Source organism: Scardinius erythrophthalmus, assembly GCF_964197995.2.
Source record: "Scardinius erythrophthalmus genome assembly, chromosome: 2".
In the NCBI taxonomy this organism is placed as follows: Eukaryota; Metazoa; Chordata; class Actinopteri; order Cypriniformes; family Leuciscidae; genus Scardinius; species Scardinius erythrophthalmus.
In genome coordinates, this window is record NC_138222.1 from 11,141,745 (window position 1) to 11,147,744 (window position 6,000).

The 6,000-nt window shown below is 34.8% G+C and overlaps 1 protein-coding gene across 4 annotated transcripts in view; it reads right to left on the reverse strand.

Moving 5' to 3' along the window:
* sipa1 (signal-induced proliferation-associated 1) overlaps window positions 1-5,662 on the reverse strand; it is a 54,126-nt gene extending 48,464 nt beyond the window's left edge. For all 4 annotated transcript variants that reach the window (XR_014029632.1, XM_081358778.1, XM_081358776.1 and 1 more), the window contains exon 1: window positions 5,448-5,662. The gene's annotated coding sequence lies outside the window, so the exon portion shown is untranslated. The remainder of the gene's footprint in view (window positions 1-5,447) is intronic.
* Between the last annotated feature and the right edge of the window lie 338 nt (window positions 5,663-6,000).

The window sequence follows — 6,000 nt, forward strand, 5'->3', positions numbered from 1 at the left end:
TTGAAAAAAAAATCTAATTAATTAGCTAATTGCGATAATTTGCACCTATATTAAATATATTAAATAAACACTTACATTTTAAATATATTTAATATTGTAATAATTTCACATTGAATATCCAAAATAATTTAGAAACATAAAATTTTTGTTTAATGGCATCTTTTTACAAAGTATGAAGGCCAGTATCACTAATACCAGTACTGATACTGATGTCTCTATTAAATGGAGCCCCCCATTTAATATAATAATATATAATTATACCCATTCAACATTACAGTAAAAACTATCAATTTGAACATTTAATAGGCTTTAAAAAATGTGGGCCAGTTCAGATTTGTACATGCCCTGCTAAAATGCACAAAAAACTGTTGTTTTTGGCCCATGTAACCTTGCAAACAGTGATTTAAGATTTTCAGGTAGGTAAATATACAGAAATTGAATAGGCTAATCAAACACTGCACGGTCTTCACTGCATAAATGATATGATAATTATGAGTGATTTTCTATTGTCTTTGTTTTTAAATTAACATTAATGTCAGACAGCTGCAGGTTTATAAGGCTCATGTCACTAAGACCTGACTCACATGACTCGGATCTGACACATCTTCTCACAATTCTTTATTCTCAATGTATCACTTTTCAACTAAGGTGGAAGGTGTTTTTCAACAGGAAGTTGTCCGTCCAAGCACGAAAGAGAACTCAATGCAGCACTGTGCGTGCGTTTCAGGTTTTTGTTCACAGAGAGCTGCACCAGTTCAGATTTTAGCTTCTTTTTTTTTTTGCATCTTATGCTTGAAGGGTTTAATAGCACTTGAATGAATGATAGCGTGATCATACTGTATACTGCAGCACAGCCAAAAGATGACAGAAATAAACAGATGTTTATTGGCCTATATATACATCCCAGACATTGTGGGATATTTGTGTGGCTTCTTAAATGATAATGTGATCTGTCTTCCTTACTATAGCTCTTAGGAAATATATAGAGCATTAGGACCTGCATCTACATCAACATAGCTTCCCATCATTTAGGTCAAAGCATTTAATATTTAAGTGTTCCATTTTAACATTACACTATATTTAGCTTCACTTGCAAGTTAGAGCAGGGCAGCGGAAGTGTAATGGAATAAAATTACAGAATGTATTCATCCACTTTTTTTTTTTTTCTAGTTGTGAATAATCTTTAAGGAGTCATTCTCATTACCTCACACTTTCATATGTCTGAGCAAATAAGTTTGTTTGTCTTTGCCAAAACTGATCAGTACCTTTTTGTTTTCAGAATTTCACCATTTTCTTGCATTTCTTTGCTGTTCTTTGATGGTGTTATTTCACACAGCAGTTGGTGTGCGTGGCATTAAGCTCTGAGTTTCCCACAGACACTCACAGCACTTTTATTGATTTTCGGCTCTTTGCACCAAGGAAATGCTGAGACATACACATACTAATGTTGAATGAAGTTTTGTTTTTCTTGCATTATTATTTGCCTGAGAAATATTTCATCAGACATGATAGTGTATGTCTGTAAGTCTGTATCTGTCTAAGAACATATACAATGGCAACATGATCTCATGGTATATTTGTATATATTTTACCGCACATACATTTACTGTATGTATGTTTGCATAGACCCTAAAATGTAAAATATTGGCATCGACAACATCTAAACGTTTAAATCTTATGTTTAATCTAAGAATATTTAATTCATGTAATTAATCAGTTGATTCTACAGTATTTATGATCAATGAGATTATGTTTTCAGTCACATTTATTTATCACAGTTGACTCATTTATTTTGTAATTATAACATTTCATTCTGTTCTGTGTGACTTCTGGTGCTAGATCGTTTCAAAGACTGCATCGTTTTAAACAAAACAACACTATCAAATCTTGAGATGAACACAATTTCTGTAATTGTTTAACCATTATGTATATATTTTTAAATGCCACACATGTATACTTTGGTACAACTTTTTTGCCATTTTTGGATAATTCCATAAATAATTGTGATTACACTTGTCCGTCTGTTACATTTATCTTTATACTATATTTTTTTAGAACATTGGGAGATAGATACATCTACAGTACATAATGGTGTATTGAAACAACAACAACAAACAAAAACTTTTTGGTTTTGTTTAGGTTTGGGGATAAGGTTAAGAGATCTAAAATATCTTTAAAACTGCAAAAATGTAACTATATAAATATATATGATTTAAACTATTCATAAATATTTTACTGTTCTGTATCAGTAATACTGTTTACATTTTAGATGCTGTCAGTACACCCATTGTCCTTGTTTCAGCATCTACCCAAATGCACAAAAAAGTGTATTAAATATGTATTATACGTTATATACAGACGCCTACTTATAAACAATGAGACTAGTCTGAAAATGGATATCTCTATGTTGTACATTCACAAACTAAGGCCTCTGTATCTCAACATCACATAGCTGAATAGCCATAATACATGACCAGCTTCCCTGGTGCAACTGTAAGCACTAAAAGTGAAAATGGCAGTAGAGCAATATTATAAGAAAACTTAAGCCAACAGTTTCAATTACATTCTGACATTTATAATGCAGCCCAGATAAAGGATAAAACCTTCATAGGTTTTCATTACCAAAATGATTCTTTTGTGAAAAACAAGTATGCTTAATTGTATTGAATAGCCTATGCACTTGTAGTGTACTTCAAATCATAAAAATATATATTTAAAATACTGTATACTTGCTAATAATATTATATTAATGAAATAATAGGCCACTTAGGTGTACACTTTAATGAATGTTTCTAAACACACTCAAGTACACTTTTAAAAATGCACTATGTAAATCGTCAAATTAATTACGTTTTACTTTAAAAACACATTTTAAATCTATTTTTATAATATTTTGTCTTATTTGTGCTTTAAAGAAGTACACTTATTTTGATGTGTTGTCTAACATACTAAATCACGTTTGATAATAATTTCAACTGCAGTGTGTTATTGATATTACACTTAAAGTTAATATTTTCTAATTGTTGTAAATTGTAACTTCATCATTACAAATATATTTAAATACATAACATACAAGTTTCAATAGAAATTACATTAGTTTACCAATACATTCAGCAGTACACTTTAACCATATTTCAAAGACAATAGAGGTAATTAAAGATGTACTTAATTCGTACTTAAGTGGGTCAAAAAAGCACAACTTAAAGGGGTGGTTGATTATGATTTCACTTTTCTAACGTTAGTGTGTAATGTTGCTGTTTGAGCATAAACAACATCTGCAAAGTTACAACGCTCAAAGTTCAAAGCAAAGGAAAATATTTGCTTTTAAAGAAATCGTTTTTTAAGGACTACAACAAACGGCTTGTAAGGACTACATGACATTCCTCCCGGGTTAGTGACATCACTAACCCTAACATTTACATAAACCCCGCCCCCGGGAACAAGCAGTCCATGTTGAGAAGAGGAAGAGTTGTTGTAGTAGAGCACATTTGTGAGTCTGATCAAGCTGTCGCATCCATCTTTTCACATGAAGTACAGTATGTAACACAAATGCAATAGCATGTCACTCTGTAAGCATCTTACAACAGTTCCAACACAAGCGATTTTATAGATTATTATGACAGAATATGCTAACTGAAGATAGTTAACACCATATCAGCAACATACATTCATCAACTAACCATTCAGAAACGTCCTGTTGAATTCTACATGTTGTCACTTCTTCTTGAGTCTGTCCATCATTGTCCAACTCCAGTTTAAACATAAAAGGCAGAAGAGTTTCTGACATTTTAGTGTGTGTCTGCGAGGCAATCTGTGCTGCTAACACACACACACACACACACACACACACACACACACACACACACACACACACACACACACACACACACAAGCTCTTGAAGCTCCGCCCTCTGTGCCGGGAGCAGCAGCTCATTTGCATTTAAAGGGACACACACGAAACGACACGTTTTTACTGACCCTCAAAAAGGGAAAATTTTAACATGCTGTAAAAATTTATCTGCGGGGTATTTTGAGCTAAAACTTCACATACACACTCTGGGAACAGCAGAGACTTATTTTACATATTGTAAAAAGGGGCATTATACCACCCCTTTAAGTTCAACTAATTGCATTTAATATAAATTTAAACTATAATAGCTTTTTAATTGAATTGTAATAACGTGCAATTTTATTAGAGTTATTTTTTTTAAGTGTACTTCTTCTTCTTCTTTTTTTTTTTTTTTTACAAGGGAAGGGTCCTTATCTACTCTGATGCATTGGAAACAGATTCAACTTCACATACTGTAGATTATTTATAAGTAATGATTGACCTCTGGGAAAAAACAATCAAATGAACCCAACAAGCACATGTGTTATTGTAGCATCTGAGAAGGCAGAGGAAGAGAAAGGACTCAGTGCATCACCACATCACAGCCTAATAAATGTGACAATGTGCAAGATGCCATTGTGCAATTATCCACATTTTACGTCAACTGCACAGGGTCAAGTACTGCCATGAAAAGCTATGCAGCCGTACCCTTTGTTGTGCATTTTTAAGATTTCTGTTGTTCCTATTCTTTCATCGCTCTGTATTCCACTCCCTTCATTCTCATCTATTATCAACGTATCCCTAGAGCCCAGAGATCAACCCTTCCCCCCATCCTACCAAACAAATGAGAAAGAGATTGATAGAGACGCTACAGTGCATCTTGCATTTTCCTTGCCACCTTGAACACCATCAGCAGCAGCGCTTGCGGAAATAACTTCAGTGCAAATCAAACGTCCCAGACCTCCTTTTTTATGAATCAAAAATAAAATGTGGAAAAAAATCCTTACCTTTTTTAATCTATTTTTCTCATTCTCTCATATTCTTTGTCTCCATAATCTCTGTCAATCATCTAGTGCACATCCTCAGCAAAGATCTGCAGTGGCTCGGTGTCTGTGCCGGAACAGCGGTCTGCGCGCATGTGTGTGAGTGTGCATCTATGCGAATGCAAGCCAGCAATGACGTGTAGACATGTGAAGCTAGCAGAGCACAGTTTCAACCTCAGACATCACTTCCTCTGCTTCACAATGTGTTTCCCTTTACTGTGTTGACACATCCTCTTCTCTGTCTCTCTGTTACTTGTATCTTTCACACAAACCACACATGCAAACGCAGAACGGGATGTACACGCTTAAAAATAAAGGTTCTTTACTGAAAATCTGTGGTTCCATAAAGAATCTTTACAGTCATGGAACTTTCAATTACACAAACGGTTCTTTATAGTGGAAAAAGGTTCTTTAGATAATTAAAATTATTTTTTGGGGACTGTTCACTAAAGGGTTCTAAAGGTTCCATAATGGTTCTTCTATGGCATCGCTGTGAAAACCCCATTTGGAACATTTATTTTTAAGGGTGTACAGCAAGATGTGCAGTTAAATGTACAGACAAAAATGGTTCTTACCTCCTAGTTTTCATTTCAGTTCCACATAAACACTTCAATTCATGCTAGCATTTTTGTGATCTTTCTCCCCCTCAGTGAAGGCTGTTTTTCCTTCACCCAAAAATATCAATGCAGAAATGCAAAAACCACCCTTGACAGCTTGCCCTGAGAAGCTCACTATGCCCCCATCGTGCTGTTCTTACAGGGGCAGGTTGGATTGCTCTCCGTCTTTTTCTGCCCCTCTCTAGCATGCTGCCTTTAATACCCATTCACATCAAACTAAAGCCGACCCCTTCCTCCGCCCCGCATACGCTATTGCTCTCCACCCCCTCCTGTCTTTTCTCTCCTTCACCCGCTTGCTTGAATCTCTCTTGCCCTCTGGCTCTTCAGCCTCCTCACTGTAGCTACAGTAATCCTTTTTCTAGACCATTGGATGGATGATTAAACAGACTAGATTAGTATGGAGTAGAAATGATTCCCGAAAGTAAAGATTCCAAAAGGGTGTTTTTGCAATGATGCAATAGAAGTACCATTTTTGAGTTTCCCAGAAAAAAAACTGTTAATAATTCTTAAA